Source organism: Anolis sagrei, chromosome 4, assembly GCF_037176765.1.
Source record: "Anolis sagrei isolate rAnoSag1 chromosome 4, rAnoSag1.mat, whole genome shotgun sequence".
NCBI classification, from domain to species: domain Eukaryota; kingdom Metazoa; phylum Chordata; class Lepidosauria; order Squamata; family Dactyloidae; genus Anolis; species Anolis sagrei.
Window position 1 is genome coordinate 73182534 of NC_090024.1, and position 18129 is coordinate 73200662.

Genomic DNA, 18129 nt, shown 5'->3' on the forward strand with positions numbered 1-18129 from the left:
ATATAAGTGAAACAAAGGGAAAGTGGGAATGGTAACCATTTGGTCATCTGATTTTTGTCCCATTGGTGGCAATAGGCAGGCTTCCCATGGTTCTCTTCCCCTCAGTTTGAGGACTGGAGGGTCTCACCATTTCACTGATCCTCAGGCTCTCTCCAGCATTCATTAGAATTGTTAGGGTTGGTAGGATAAAACCTTGTCTCTGAATCTGGATAGGCAAAATGCAGTTTGTGGCTCATTGATGCTGTTTTTGCAACCCTTGGCTCTTCAGGCTCCATTACCTTTTAAAATAGGTAGCAAGCCCCCCTGTACTTTTCTACATAGTAACTTGGAAAGAGACTCTCCTTAAGAGAGTGTGTGTGCGGCCTGCACGCCTAAAGTGCCCGTCACTGCCAGGGCTTGCAGCCGAGCACCAAGTGCCTAGTAAGAGCCTGAGGCTCAGTGAAATGGTGAGATCCTCTAGCCCAAAAACTACAGGGAAGGGGAGTATGGGGAAGCCCTCCCATGTTGGCCAATGAGAAAATAATTTTCATTCATTCAGACAAAAGACAAAACAGCTCATTAGGAAAGGCCCCGTTTTCGGAAGCAGTGCTCAAAAACTAAAATGGGGCCATACGAATGAAACAAACAGAAACGGATAGCAGTACTATACAAAAGCAGAAGATGCTATAAGGCCTGATAATAATAATAATAATAATAATAATAATAATAATAATAGTAGTAGTAGTAGTAGTAGTATAACACATCTAGAGGTGACCAGGTTGAGAATGGCTGAAACAGTATTTCTGGGCATGTGCAGTGTATTTTCCCCACCTTGCAGCCAGTCAGGTCCATGACTCCTAGAATGCTCTAAGTCAAACAACACTTCTTTTTACAAAGTTTATTGTTTAGACAGAGAAGATGGAAAGCTCTCTGTCAAGTGTCTGTAGTCTTTCCCAGTGAAACATATACCTTCCAGCAGAGTCTTTCCTGTCTTGTTTTGCAAAAAATGTACCTAGGAAATACATTCTTAAAAAGCAAAAAAAAAAAAAAAATCCCAACAAAAGCAAAACAAAAAGCCCAAAGCTAAATACTATTCTGTCTCCAGCAGCAATTCAACATGGAAGTTAGATGAACCAGAGCCAATAGTTGATATACCAGGAGGTATGCACAGGTGGATTGTGAAAGAGCGCTGCAAGCACTTGTCATTTATAAATGCTGCTTTTGCAACATCCATTTTTGATGGCAACATCCTGTAAGAGATGTATTTGTTGCGTTCGCAGGTGCAGATGTGTTGGGCAGCTCCTCAGAATGAACTTTTCTGCCTAAGGCCGGCCCATAACTGTAACCAAACTAACTCCCACTTTAGAAAACCATAAGGGACCAAGTGTTGGCGTTGGAGCTACTGGCAAAACAGACAGAGATGATTTGACAGAAGCAAGGGGGAGGGGGGTCCAACTGAAATAACTTTATTCCTCAGTGTTCTGTGCCTTGTATATTTTCTGAGCAAAACTGTCATAAAAGAACCCCAGAGGAGAAAAGCTTATCTTCAACTCAGAAACAGAGTTAGTTCTAGTGCATAGATTATGCAATGGAGAGGGGGGTGATGTCCATTCATTTGGTAAAATGGAGAGAGAGAAAAAGAAAAGTGGGATTTTCACCTCTTTATTTTACAGGGCAATATTAGTCCATAATTTGAAAGAGCACACGGCTCGCTTGAAACAGCTTTCTCCTGTTCCATCTTACTGAAAAGTACCATTCGTTTTCGACTCCTCTAGGGTGATATCATTTTATATGAGGAAAAAAGTTAGCTCAGATGGCAGTTATACGTTTCGGAAGCACCTTCTAATCAGGGATTGGTGATTCATTATTAGCTTCAGCGGGCGATCCATCTGACATGTAAGGGGGAAAAATTAGCAGCTGTCACGGCATGATGAGTTAATTTCCTGATAGGTCTGACACTGAAAAGCCATTTGAAGACATGGAGATGGCTGATGAGAAAAACCTGGTGCTGCTTTATAATTGGAGAGAAAGAAAGGGCAATGAGGAAGAGAGAGGGAGAAAGAGGACAATTTGCCTGGGGTGTGTGTGGCTAATCTACAAGTGGCGGTGGCTGTTTACCGGAAAGTGTGCTTGACAATCATGCACACTGTTGGTGTCACACTGCACCTTTGATGCTTAATACTCTAGAATGGAAGCCAGCTATTTTCTTGTTCCACGGTGTTGCTACTTTTGCAGCAGTTTGTAATTAGTGTGCCCAGATTGTTTTACTCCTTGCAGATTAGGTACAAGTCTGTGATTGGGTTGTTCTGTGGTTGACATAGAACCTGACATGTTTAGTGGGAAAAAGAGAAAATAAGCTCATTTCTCTATTATTATTTTTTAAATAATCAAACCCACCAATGCCACTTCTTTTAAGCCATGCAGGGACATGAGAGAAGGCTCGCACAAGAAAGGTAAAACATCAAAACATCCTGGTGTCCCCTGGGCAACGTCTTTACAGATAGCCAATTCCCTCACACCAGAAGTGACTGCAGGAGCTGTAGGGGAGAAGGGTCAGACCAGGAAACGCAACTTAGTTCTGCATATCCTACTCAGAGTCCAACCATAGTTGAGACATTTGTTGATGATTTTATGTACCATACAGATGCTCTCATTTGGAACATAACACACTTTGAATCTCCCATTTTGATTACAGTATTTATTTATTTATTTGCAGTATTACTCAAGTATGAACTAAGTGCCCCTTCCTTTCCATTTCTCTTCAGTCTCTCTTCTGTTACCACCCACAAACACTAAAACAATTCACTAAACATTTAGATATGTATCAACAACAAATGTAAAACACATGTGTTACAGAGATATTTGCAAACAATTTTTGTAAAGACAAAACTGAAGACAACTTATTGCTTCTTTGTTGATTCATTGCTAATCAAATGATCTACGCATATGTGTCTAGCTAGGTAGCTATCATCTATCTGTCTATCCATCCATGTCTCTCTATTTATTTATCTAATTTGTAAACAGAAGGACAGAGGAACCCATAAGTAAAGGAGGGAATGTGTTTGAATTGTGAACAAAGTGCATCAGGATCTTTGTAGGATGTCCTTTCTGCTGTGAAAGTGTAAGAAATCTTGGCACAGCCATGCTGAGCTGCTTCAATCTGGCACTGTGTTTTCCTGTCACTGGAGGTGTGGAACAGACTCATGTTTTCTATTCAGCATATGGCACTTGCTGTTGGTATTTCAACAGCTATGGAATCCAGATGCCCTCTTCCAAGATGATTCTCCGTAGTTAGGGGACATCTGGGCATCAGATCTTTCTTCATCACTCGTCTTTCCCTCCCATGGCCACCTTAACAGTGGCTCTTTTTATAAGGCCAGTAAACCTGCTCAAATAGCCTGTTCATCAAGATATTTTAATGAAAGTCTTCACATTTTACTCTCAAACCTTATTCCTATTCTAGAGAGTAACACACATTTCTGTTATGTCCTGCAAAGCATTCAGAACTCCAAAATTTCCAATGAAAATGTAGAGCACCTGGAAAAAAAACCCTAGAGACTGGCTTTGGCTTCTCAGGCATATGAATAGGAGGGGCTGAAATACATTGCAGATGTCATCATCCCTATTTAGAGAAGCAGAACAACATTTTAATCAAGGATATTATTTGAGCTTTCTGTACTTATTACCTGCCTGGGTTTTCCTGTTTAGGTTCTTACCAAAATGATGTGTTTTGGGGACAGATTACTTAACTGCTTTAGACCAAAATAAGAATAGTTTTAAATAAATGAAATGTGCTTATTCCTACATTGCACACTACACCTGATTGTGGTGCCTCCGATCCCCCTTGCCATTCTAATGGATTTTTCCCCATACCAGGAAGCACAATTCTTCTCCAAAAGAGAAGTGTAGATAGAGGCTCAAAGAAGTTATACAGCCTCCCTCACAATACAATGACCCATAATCCAGGCAGATCTAGTATGTCTAATGCCAGACTAGCCCAGGGTATGGTTCACAGGGGGACACCTCCAGCTGCTGTGAAGGTATGAAGGTGTCCTCACTCCCAAGTGGAGCAAAACACAGTTCGTCTCCACTTGTCACCCTAACTGTCCCCCTGCCTTCTGTGTTATGGGCAGTCCCTGGCTGTGACATGGGTCCTGCCTATACATCATCACATACAGTGATGTCAGCCAGGGCAATGGGGTGTACTGGGAAGGGAAAGGAGAATCCCCTTCTCACCCCTCCCTTCCCAATGCACCTCATTGCAACCCTAACATCATTGCACACAATGGTGTACAGGTAGGGTCCATGTTGTAGCCAGAGTCAGCCTCACCTAGAGGGCGGGGGGGGGGGGGGGAGAGGACTGCCATCCTGTGTACCCACCTGAGCCTGGGAAATACAGGATGGCAATGAGGACAGCTGCAGGCAATTCAACTCTGGAACCAGTCCAACTGCTATCATAGGCTCTAAGTTATGGGATAGTCTGAAGTCTGTGCTAGAATGTGGACTTTGTCCCTACTTTGGCAAATGCAGGACAAGGCTATGTTAAATTGCAGTATTTGACTATTATGAGGCTAATCCACCTGTACAACAATCTAAGTGGCCAGTGTAGATGGGGTATGTGGTTGGATCTGAAGTTCCTAAATGAGGGATAGGTCCCTATTTTGATACCATATTTACTTGAGTCTAATGCACCTCCATTTTCAAAATCCTGAAACCGAAAAAAAGTATTTGCTACTGAATGTAATGCGCAGTAGCAAAAAGTTCCCTCTTTGGAATTTGGCCAAAACAGGTGTGCATTACAGTTGCTACCTGTTTGTAGTTTTACAAGATCTTGAGCCTTCACTGCCAAAGGATGCTGATGCCTCACCAAACTACAAATCCCAGGATTGCATAACATTGAGCCATGGCCATTAAATTAGAGGTGACATTTCTCAAAGAGGAGCTCTTGGTGTTCCTGAAGCAGCTTCCCTTTTGCTCTTGGTCAGCACTGAGATTACCATGTTATGATAATCTAATGTACCACCCTAATTTTGGTGGTGCATTAGATTAATATTTTAACCAAAAAAGATGAGTGTTAGATTTTAGTAAATAGGGCATTTGAATTAATATATATCCTCCATGCTCCTCTGTAAAATTATTGGCTTCCCAATAGGCAGGGGAATAAAAGACACTAAACATATTTAGCATGTAGCAAACATGCAGAATCCATTGATAAGGTGTCCTTACTCATGAGTTGTGGAGGCCAAGGTTGGCAATACTGGTGTGTACATAAGATTGTGCAAATATGTGATTCTGTGTTGAAACTTTGCATTTATTCCGTTCTGCCACTTATACTACACCTGTGGTTGTAGGGTGCACAGGGATAAGGTGCAAGGACAATATTGTAACACCACACACTGCCATTCCTTTGTGTAAGGAAAGCATTCTGCTAATGTACAATTTACTGGCTTTGTTGTGTCTGAGTCAATATTAGACTTGACTCTGGTCTAAACAAAAGGTTTCTGAGTATCAAATAAGTATTCATTCTGCTGCCACATTAGATATATGATGGACCTGGCTAGGGCTGCTTATCTATAATACACTGCAATGAGATCAGTCAGGCCTTGGGTGACAAAAGGTGTATTATTTGCCAAACTGGCCCATATCTTCATAAACTGATGGAGCAGATGCATGTGTGTGCACAACATACTCCATCAAAACAGCAGAGTAGTTTGTATTCTGCAACTTTTCCACAAATGGACATTTACAATACTCGTAAGCAAAAACACGTTTGTAGATGAAAAAGAAAAGCATGAGGGCTATCAGTTAATGGAAAGGATATTCGCTGATTTCAAGATGACACTTCTTTGCAAGAGGTAAAGGAATGCGTAGAACATCAATTTTTAAAAGATGGCAGGACGTGTATGCTTTTTAAAGAACTCAAATATATCCTTGTATGTGTTTCTACAGTTGCATTTTATGGTGTGTGTGTGTGTGTGTGTATTGCACATGGGGTTTGTGAGTATTAAACTTTCACAACTAATCCGTGGGCTATGATACAATATGTTGTAATTGCCCCACAGATCAGGTACAAAATTGAGGGCATGTTTAGAACTGATGTTTATTAAAGCACACAAGAAAATCTAGGGAAATTGAAGGGAGGATTTTTAAAAAATTGAGTGTAGTGCATCAAGGCCAGAATATATAATATGTGCAACTAAGGATTGGAGCACTATTAAGCTGAAGCCCCAGACAAAGGAAGATCCAATTCTACTCAAACCCTATGGCAATCTTCTGCAACATCAGTCATAGTAGGAGATATAACAAAGGGATGTTTGTGTCCTTGTGCAACTGAACTGAAAGAAAACAGAGGGAATTAGGCTGAATATCTTGTGTGCAACAAATAGTACAGCAAGGCTCCTTTGGGAATGTGTCACAAGCCTTGCTAAATTGAAAACAAAACACACATCTATGGAAATAAATAGCATCATATTAGATGTCTGCTGTACAGTAGACTGCATTATTTTCAAGGGAAGAAATACACTAAGCATTTCCATTAGTGGATTTCTCCAAAACCTGAGTGTCAATTTATAGGACCAAGCATATATTTTGAGAATGTGAGAAGGATTGTACAGCATGTAGAGTGGACCTGTGCCAATTAAGACACACTTTTTCAAAGAGGATAGCACACACATTTGGGATATGACACCCACCACCTGAACTGGGAATACTGGTGAGATTTGTGTGTGTGTGTGTGTCAGCAGCGGCTTGAGAAACTTCTGGTGTGAGAGAATTGGCCATCTACAAGGACGTTGTCCAGAGGATGCCTGGATGTTTTGATGTTTTACCATCCTTGCGGGAGGTTTGTCTCATGTCCCTGCATGAGGAGCTGGAACTGATAGAGGGAACTCATCCATGCTCTCCCCAGATTCGAACCTCCGACCTGTCAGTCTTCAGTCCTGCCAGCAAAGGGTTTAACCCATTGCACCACCGGGGGCTCCTACTGGTGAGATATTCATTCACCAATAACCTGAACTCGTAGCAGCAGGCTATAATCAAGACAGAATACAGAGAAATGCAGTGGTTTCCCATTGGCAAGAGGGTCAGGTATAGCTTCCCTTCCTTACCATATCTGTTTAACTTTCATGCTGAATATGTGATATGTAATGCAGGATTAAACTTGGAGGAAGGAAATGTGAAATTTGGAAGAAGAAACATTAGCAATTTAAAGATATGCAGATGACAGCGTATTACTAGTAGAAAATACCAAAGGCTTTGAATGATTACTGAAGAAACGCACTTTAAAATTTAGGATTGTGAGTGGTCCTGTGCTAACATTTAACTAAAACATCGATTTCAGCATATTAAGTACACATGCTTGTGAATTTAGAGTTGGCTCTGTTATAAAAAGTCATCTGTGATCCTTGTTTTATCCCACTTATGTTACTTTTTACCGATGTTAAATGTTTCAGGAGTCCAGAGTTGTAGTGATGGATCCGTTTTTTGTACAGCAACATCAAAATATATTGTGCAGATATCAAGACCTTGGGATGGTGAGCAAAGCATGTTATCAGTGAAGTTTGATCATTGTTATGCCTGGCAGAACAAAGATCAAACTTCATTCAGAATCCTATTTAGTTGTGCCACTGGTTTATAATATTGTATGTGTGTGCATTGGTTTCTATTAAATTACTTTTACTTCTATTCTGTTTTATGCCATTTATACCCTACATCTTGCCTCGTTCTGAGACTCAGGACAGCTTACACTAACAACTGATATAACTAAAAACTCACTTTACTAAAAAATAAGTAAAATTTGGTTAAATTATCTGTGGAAATAAAAGAAATTGAAGAAAAAGTGTTATTATTATTAGTGTTAAACATTACTGACTCTTCAGCTATTGTATAGCTGGGACCGAAGACTGAGGCCTCAGTACACTCCTATGCCTGGGACATCGCCCTCTTTCATCAAGTGTGCAGATTTGGGAGAGACACACATGAAGCAGTGAGGGAGGAAGGGGACACCCTTCTAGCCAGTCAAGTCAGCCAAATCAACCCTGGCAATCAATAGGGTGACAGATGTCACAGTCAGATCATCCTCATATCAATTGATTGATTGATTGATTGACTCTTCAGTCTAATTTCTGCTTCCATTTTAATCTCCATAATCAGCTTTGTTTCTGAATACCTCTTACTGTGAAATTTATCTGTTTCAATTCAAAGATATCTAAAGGCATTCCTGATTTTGAAACACAAGTGCAGTGTTCAACAACACAAGATGCCATCACAGAACCCATTTGTAATGTCAAAATTGCCAAGCCAGAAATAATTTAAATGGATAGGTAACATGATGTTTTCAGTCCATTGTGATGTTTCTTGTTAATCCTTAAAAGACAACAGAACAAAGCTATTTACGCCGCTAATACTTGTATAATCATCATCAATAATAATAATAATAATAATAATAATAATAATAATCGGACTGCAAAGGCTCTGACATAAACCAGTATATGTGGTCCCAGTAGTCATTGGCACACTGGGTGCCGTGCCAAAAGATTTCAGCCGGCATTTGGAAACAATAAACATCGACAAAATCATGTTCTGTCAACTGCAAAAGGCCACTTTACTTGGATCTGCACGCATCATTTGAAAATACATCACACAGTCCTAGACGCTTGGGAAGTGTTCAACTTGTGAATTTAACACTGGGCAGAATTAACATTGGGCCTCAAATTTGTGACCTCATCACTGAACATATGCTCTTTCAAATAACAACAACATAACAGTATCAGAGGAACAACTTAAATACTGCATTTGTGTTTGTTTTTTTTTTAAAAAAAAACTAGTGTTAGGAATTGTCCCAATTTTTCATGGGCAGGTAATACAGGGCAGACAAATCCCAGAAGGATGAACATAACCTACCCCTCAGGTGATGAGACACACAATTTCCCAAAAGTTTTGCATTTATTTATTTACTTCACTTGTATATTGCTTTTCTCACCCGGGGGGCGGACGGACTCAAAGTGGTTTCCAACATATAAAACCTAACATAGAGCAACATATAACTATCAATTAGATCATAAAAACATAACAACATTTAAACAATTAAAATGTGGCACTAAAATATATTAATATAAACATTAAAATTACATAATCCAAAAATCATGATCCCTGATCATTCCTTATATTGCTTACTGCCCAAAGGTTTGGTCCCATAGCCGTTTTTACTTTTTTCCCCCTCAAGGCCAGGAGGGAGGACCCTGGTCTAATTTTGTTGGGGAGGGAGTTCCATTGTTCAGAAGTCACCACCGAGAAAGCCCTGTCTCTCATCCCCACCAGTCACACCTGTGAGGGAGGCAGGACTAAGAGCAGGGCCTCTCTGGATGATCTTAACCTTCAAGATGGTTTATAGAGGGAGACATGTTCGGACAAGTAAGCATTCACTACATTACATCTTTAACTCATGTTAATGGCTGGATTTGTTATCTGTCATATTTACAATGGACTGCTACCTACATCCCATGGGGGCACACAAGTCCACTTCACATCCAGGTCAAGGCTAGTAAACTGGATTAATAGAATGGTGTGTGAATCTGCCCTTATAATTATGCCAGCAGTTGGAGAAAAGAATGCTTCTGTACTGTATAAGAAAAGAAAATATTCATAAATTGTCGCTGTTGCACTGATAGTTTGAATGTGTCTGAATGGAATTAGTTTATAAGACATTCCCTCCTCCCGTCTCCTTCCTGCTCCCTTCTTCTTTTAAATCTTTTAACTCATCTCTTTTTACTGCTAATCATTTCTCCTCGTTGCTAATGATGCTAACCTTACAGCCTTCTGAATGCTGACTTGTTTCATGTCAGCCTTCAGTTTAGCTCTCTTTCCATCCCACCAGATTCCCTTTCTTCAGGCTGCCCACTTTTCTTAAGTCACAAAGCAGGCTTCAGTCTGTTTACTGCCAACTTTTTCTCTCTCTCATTTCAAAGGCATTTTCAAGTTTGGGTACTGATCTTTCTGTTATTTTTCTTATCATTGGAATATGCTTCTCTTTTCTCTCTCACTCAGCTGCAGCGTACCTAACATTAATAAAGAAGCTAGTATTCTAATATGTAATAATGATTTGGGATTAGGACTCTGTGGACCAGGATTCAAATTCCCAGATGGCCATGGAAACCCTTGGACAAGTCACACTCTTTCAGCCTCACAGGAAGCCAATGGCCAATCCCTTTAAACTATTCTTGCCAAGAAAATTCCATGACAGGTTTTCTCTTAGAATTGTCACAAATCGGATTAACTTGAAGGCAAATGAGAACAATGCTGTAATAGTTTTCCTTAGAGCCCAAATGAGCAAAGATCTTGCTGAGCTGTTAGTTGAACTGCAACTCCCAGCAGCCATAGCCAGTATATCTAATGGTGAAGAATATTGTCCAACAACTGCATAATTCTGTATCATACCCATGAAAAATCAACATACAAGAGAATTTTCTTTTGGGGATATAATTTATGATTTAGCCATTTAAAAGGCCATATAATTAGGACCTCATCACAAAGGTCCATGGATTCACCACATATCGTGGCAAATCTATTAGGTCCTGGTGAGGGGTGTGGAGAACCTGTTAGTTCACACACCGCATGGCTTAACTAGCCGGGGATCCCCTCACATGAGGGAAGTGTTGCCACCCAGCTTCCTTCGATTGTCCTGAAGGCAACATGGGATGGCTTTTATGTTGCCACGATGGCGGCATACACTGCTTCTTCTTCCTTTTCCCAAAGGGGCCTGGCTAAAAGTACGCACGCATCAGTCATGTAATGGGCTCCATCAGGAAAAAGGACAGCAATCGACATACGACAGGCAAAGGAGCCCATTTGATGAGGTCATTACTGATCTTAAGACAATGTGTCAATTTATAAAATGCTTGGAGCTAGCTTAGTACATTAGAATATATCTGTTATGCCTCTGACCTGAGAGCAAGTGACTTCATAAGCGGGGCTCTGCATGGGAAGTTCTTGGTGAGGAAAGCAGCGGCAGTGCTTATGTGGAGAAAGACACAGTTTATTTTGCCTTTTCAATTATAAGGACCCTTATCATTGAGCTCATTCATTGCTGAGCACAGCTGTGGAGCATGTGGCTGTCCCAAGAAAAAGGAGGTGATGGGACAAGGTCCCATTTTGAATTTGTGGAAGGGGAATGGGTGACTATCAGTACAATGTCACTGTGGTGTATTACAAGTAGATGTGTTCTTAAAGAAGGAGGATATGGAGCAGCTCCTGGGCAGAATACTCCAAATATCTGTCACTCCTTCCCACCTACTACTAAGGAGGCTGTCGAGGTCCTGAACCGGTGCCTGGCCGCTGTAATGGTCTGGATGAGGGCGAACAAACTGAAACTAAATCCAGACAAGACAGAGGTACTCCTGGTCAGTCGCAAGGCCGAGCAGGGTATAGGGTTACAGCCTGTGCTGGATGGGGTCGCACTCCCCTTGAAGGCGCAGGTTCGCAGCTTGGGTGTGATCCTGGATTCATCGTTAAGCCTGGATCCCCAGGTTTCAGCGGTGACCAGGGGAGCATTTGCACAGCTTAGGCTCGTGCGCCAGCTGCGCCCGTACCTTGGGAAGTCTGACTTGGCCACGGTGGTACACGCTCTGGTCACATCCCGCCTTGACTACTGCAATGCTCTCTATGTGGGGCTGCCCTTGAAGACGGCCCGGAAGCTCCAGTTAGTCCAGCGCGCGGCAGCCATGTTACTAACAGGAGCAGGATGCAGGGAGCATACAACGCCCTTGTTGTTCCAGCTCCACTGGCTGCCGATCTGCTACCGGGCCCAATTTAAGGTGCTGGTGTTATCCTACAAAGCCCTAAACGGTTCCAGCCCAAAATACCTTTCGGACCGCATCTTGGCCTATGAGCCCAAGAGGACCTTGAGATCATCTGGGGAGGCCCTTCTCTCGATCCCACCTGCCTCACAGGCACGCCTGGCGGGAATGAGAGAGAGGGCCTTCTCGGTGGTGGCCCCCCGGCTGTGGAACGCCCTCCCTGCTGACATCAGACAGGCGCCCTCCCTTATGTCCTTCCGTAAGAGCCTGAAGACATGGCTATTCGAGAAGGCATTTAATTAAGTGCTACAGTAACTGGAAATGACAACTGGAACGGAATATGACTACGAGACTGATTATGATTCTACGATAAGACGAAGCGGATTTTTTAGTGTAATTTAGATGATGTATATTATGTTGGCTCATTGTATATTGTCCTTTATATGTTTGTACACCGCCACGAGTCGCCCCAGGGCTGAGAGCGGCGGTTAATAAATGCACCAAATAAATAAATAAATAAATAAATAAATACCAACTGGATTATTTTTTCTGATGGAAATGTCAACTTCATGCTTTATCTTACATTTGAAAGGGCTTATCCAAGATGCTGAGCAATATCCACAAAATAGACTGAAACCTTGAGAAGTTCCTTCAGAATTAAATCAATAAATACATTTTATTTATATTCTGCTTTATCTCCCGGGAGGGACTCAGAGCAAATTTCATTACTTGTATAAGACAAACATTCAGTGCCTTTTTACATGAACGACATACAATGCACAGACAAGTTAAAGGCCTTCCCTTTTTTCCATCTCCAGCGTCTGGAGGCAATGCTCAACTTTCAGCCATAGGGAGGTGCTCTTGTTCCATTTTCCATGTTGAAGAAACCTGCTGTCTGTAGACATCTCCAATATTTTTGCTGGCATGCCTGCATAGGGCACCATTATACCTTCCTGCTAATGCAGTACCTATTGATCTACTCGCATTGCATGCTTTTGAACTGCTAGGTTGGCGGAAGCTAGGACTGATAATTGGAAGCTCACTCCGACTCACAGCTTTGAACTGTTGGCCCTCTGGTCAGCAGCCTTTTCTGCAGCTAGTGGCTTTAATCGTTGTGTTACCGCGGCCCCATTAAGGCTTAAACTTAGATTGGATTCATTACCCCACTGTCATGGAAGAGACAAACTGCCCCAAGATAACGGTGAGCATCACTCTTTATTTATTTACTTTAATATTTTGTTTATATTTTGCCTTTCTCTTTGCGCAGGAACCCAGGCTAATTTTTATGTATAATTAGCAGAGCTTCGAAAAGTTACATTTTGGGGCTGAATCTTCCAGAATCACTCAGACAATGGCCATTTTTGGAGTTGTCTATCAGCAGCCTCTGAAAGATCTGGAAAAAAAAAGATTTGGCTTTGGGGACATAACACTAAATATTTGTGTGGCAAAGATGGGCTCTTGAGTCTGCATTTTCCAAAAGCACAAGAAGGGAAAGTGGATGGCTTTCTAGGGGAGCATCAGTCCCTTTCCCAGGCAGTCACTGCCTCCGTCTTTTGTCAGCCAGGTTTATTTCTAGTTTCATAGCTGACAAAACAATATGGCTAGAAAAGATGTGGCAAGAAAAGCAAATCATTGTGAAATACCATTCCATGCTAGTGCTATTTAAGAACCTCAAATTTGCCTTCTTACCTCATTTATATCAGTATCTACAGAACGAGAGGATATAATATAAGCTACAGTGCAGTTTTTCTTCTGCTTTTCCCACTTCTCAAAAGCACAGATATTTTCTGCATGGTGCTTAAAGCCGTAAATTAAGAACAGCTATCTGAGGGACACGTTTTGATATTTTAGCTCTGCCTGTGCTAGCAAAATAAGATGTTGGATTTTGCGAGTGCGTGCGCACGTTTTAAAAGGGATTTGCTCTGGAATCTGTTCACATTTCCTATCGGTGTGCCTTACCAGCGATCACCATTTATTTTAAATTTCCCTTCCCTGTGTGTTCCGTAGATAGAAAATAATGAAATAACCCTGACACAGGGCTTTCTGCAAGGCTGCCTTTGGAAGTTTGCTTAAGTGGCCTTAAGTAAGGTAATAAGCAAGGAGTGTGAAAAGAGGCGACTTTGTCTTTTCACATTAGCAACAGCCCTGTTCAAGTGGCAGCATCTATGAAAATGCTGTTCAGCCTTTAATGAGACTACAGTGTGTTAGTGTACCAGTCTAATTAATCCCATATTTTCACACAGCATAATTACTGAGCCGGGGCTGAATTATTTGGCTACTGGAGGTGGAGCAGCGCGGCTACTCTCCTCTGTCTCTGCTCCTGACAATTTATTATGCTATACAACTCGACACCATTGAAACCTCCTAGTATAGAACTATCTGTCATCTCTTACATTATCAGTAAAATACACCACCTTCCATACTGTGCTACAAGGGTTTAGCAAATTGCTATTTTTATGGGATATGATAAAGGAAATGCTACCTTATGTTCAATTTTTTAACTGTCTGCTGCATGGAATAGAGAGGCAGGCTTTATACGGGCGCACTTTCAGCACAGGCTCATTTGCATAGCTAATTTCAGCATTATTTCCAACATCTCATATATTTGCTCATATATTTTTTTAGACCAACATAAGGAAATAATAGGGGGAAAGTGGTATCACTGTATTCTCGCTGTTTGTTCTTGTCTCTGCTTTCTTGTTGGTTACTTTAGTCTTTTCAACCATTTCAAAATAGTCCTTTCTTAGCCACGGTGCCATCTTTGTATGCTCCCTGTTAACATTCCTCACTCCCGATTTTTTTCTCCTTTTCTTCTCCGTTTAGTTTGTGTTTTTCATGGCAACATATTTTTGCACATTATTACTCATTTCTGATATATGATCTTGCCATTTTGGCACTCCTAGAATTCTCCCTTCCCAAAGGAGTTCGGAGAGATTTGTGGTTTAAACATTTGCTCACTTGCTAGTGTTTCTGGCCCTGGTTTCATAGTATCTTTTATTTATTTTTTTAATGGAAGGTCAAACACTACATTAACTATGTGGAACTGTTTTAAAATGTGTCTTTTCGACAAGAAAGAAAGAAAAGGAAAGGGAAAGAACGTGTTACATTCAGTACATTTTAAATCTACCCTTAACAGGACAAAAAAGTATATTTTGATATATATGGGCATGGTTTCTATATACACCCGGTAGATATATGGATGCAGAGGCCAAGTGAGATCTTTAGAATAAAGAAAACCACATGGTTAATGGCACAAGGTAGCAAATTACTACTGGTGCTTTTTAACCAAATAGTAACCTAAATACTGTGGGCGTTTCTGAAAACGTAGTACGTTCAAAGAGCAATAAAACGAATTTCATTAAATACATTCTCTCTTCTTTCCCCCTTGAGATATCAATAGCGTATTGCATTTGACACTTCAAAGCTCTTCCATATGTGTAAAAGGGGGAACCAAAGTGGTTGTAATGCCCCCAAGATTAGGATGCTGCCCGGGGTCTTTTATTAGCCATTTTAGGGCAGCAGAAACTAACCAAAGGTCAAAGATTAAGCAAGGTTAAATGCTAACAAACTCAAGCTTGTCAAACTTGGCAAACCTGGCTGAGGTAGCAAGTTGCAGGTGTCATCACTTCTGTGATATTGCATTTTAGGCTTAACCGTAGGGGGGCAGGAAGAAAGCAAAATATCAGCGATAGCAAAAGCATGAGAGAGAAAAGCCAGTACAAGTAATTTTTTGATGCACATTGGGAATTTACACAGGCCTGATGGGACTTTCTGAACACATTGGAAATATTACAGTGACATTTTACAGCAGTGCATTGCAATTCCATATGTGTTTTCACAGAGGTAAATCACAGCATGTCCGATAGAGTGTTAATAGTCATCAGTAAGTAGGATCATTACCACAATGTCATTTAAAATATTTTTACATGATTAAATATTGTAGTTTCAAAATATTAGCACAGTGTTCGTGAAGGTAAATCTGTTTCAAACAACTTTTAGAAGAGGTTTAAAACAAAACTCTAACCAACCCCTGTGACCATCACAAGATCTCAACATTCACTAAAAGGGAAGTCCTATCCCACAGAAAGTGCTTGCTCTGGTACTGGAGATAGTCCTCAGAAGTCCTGCACATTTTCCCTCCTGGTTGATTTTGATAAACAGTCAGCAAAGCAAAAGACGTAATCCCGGATTACTTACATGTTTAGTTTAACATGCAGATTGTAAATTAAAGGATTAGGGCAGATCTGCTCTGACCCAATACTGGGGCTGATTTGGTGTGATGCATGCTGCATTGGCCCCAGGATGGGTTGCTGGCCACTGCGGAGGCAGGAGGGAGTCCCGACTGCCTGGTGATGCCAGATACAGATGGACATTCACTCCCATCCTCCATGTTGTGGCATACACCAGATGGATCCCTCCTCTCCCAGTTTGCCCTGTCACCCCAACCAAAGTCACTGCAAGCAATGGTCAACAGGTAGGACACATGTCATGGCCAGAGATCACCATGACACAGAGAAAGGGAGGGCACAATAAATGCCATCATGTGTCTCAGGGCCATTAGGCCCAGGAAACATGGGATAGTGAGAACAGTTGCAGCTGGTGAAAACAGTTGTGGCCCAAAGTGGAGGAATACATTGAATTCTATGGTGGCCTTGCCCACGACACAGAGGAAGGGAGGGCACAATAAGTGCCATCATGTGTCTCAGGGCCACCCAAGCCCAGGAAACATGGTATTGGTTCCATGCAGCATTTGACCACCACAGAACTGTTCTAAGTCATCAGTATTGATGTGCCCCAAGTGATTCCTGAAGTGAAATGTGCCACAATAGCGAACAGTACTATCCTGTACCCATTGATCAGGTATTTGCAGGGTCACCTACCTATATCTCCTCTCTAGGAATTTTCTAGGTTCTCCAAGTACTTCTGTGGCATGATTTCACCATGAAGTCATGCTGGAGGACCTAGCAAATTCCCGGAGAGGATATCTGCCTAGAAATTTTCTATATCCTCCAGTGTAACTGTATGGTAACTTCCAGCAGATAATGTTTATTTCAGTAGGGTTTTCTATTATCTGGAAACACGTCCCCCATGGATGCAGCTGCCTTGAGTCCCTATGGGAGAAAGGTGGGATAGAAATAATGATGATGATGATGATAATAATAATAATAATAATAATAATAATAATGTTATTAAAATCATACTTGTTCTGGAAATAGAAATGAGTTTTTTTCAAATTCAAATGTATTGCTTATCATAATTTTTTAAGTTGTCTAAAACTCTCTTGCAGTGGAAAGAAAATTATTTGTTGCTTTCCTTATGAATAAAATTAGTGAAGAAGTAATGCAGACACACATTTTTTTGAAAATTTTAACATTCCCCTGAAACCTGTGGATGTTTCCATTTTGTACATAGAAAGTGTTGTTTGACTGCATAAGGATCATTGCTTTGAGACTGCATTTGCTGCTGCTATAATAGGACAATTATTTATGCTGTAAACAATTTATCATTAATTTCTAGTTTGCTATTTATTTAAATTGTGTTGATTAGAGCAGCCCTCCTTTCAGACATACCACCACAGTTAAGCATATGCCTCTAATAAGCACACAAACAGAACATTTGCTGGGGACTACTATCACTTCTTGTCTGTAGCGCCTTCAAATCACAGAAATACAACCTTTGCCTATTAAAGATGCATTGTTAGCCTTCATGGCAAATAGCTTCATTAAAAAAAATCAGTGGCCACATCTTTTGGCAATACATTCCAAGACTTCATCATAATGTAAAATAAGTCAATGCTTTTTGGTTATCTTGACCACATTAGTTTCAATAAACAAGCCTGTGCTTTGAGACATATTGTACAGCTCTGTTAAAATATGAGGGTTGAAATTCTGTGTTGCAGTTATGGATTCATAAACTTGAATTACAGGTCTGTTACTGATCCGTATTCATAAACGTTCCATAGACACAACTGTGGCACTATTGCAACAATGGCAAGCGGAATCTGTGTTGCAAGTCTTCTTTGCAGCCTTGTTGACTAGTGGGATTAGGGTAGAAATGCCATCAACAGCTGAATTGGCTTCCTTTTCACAATCTGGTGGCTACCTGATTAAGAAGGTGTGTTGGGGATAGATAGTTTTATCTATCATTGTAGCATAGTGACACTGCCATAATTGCACTGTAGTGCTTACTACCAGCTTTGGCTATTACACCAGCTGTACCCCTTCCAATCGGAGGATCTAAAGATGGTAGTGCATGTGCTGGTGACCTCAAGGTTGGTTCTGCAATGTGCTTTACATTGGGCTATCTCTCTACCAAGTTCAGCAACTTCAATTCTTTCAAAACATGGCAGCCAAACTAG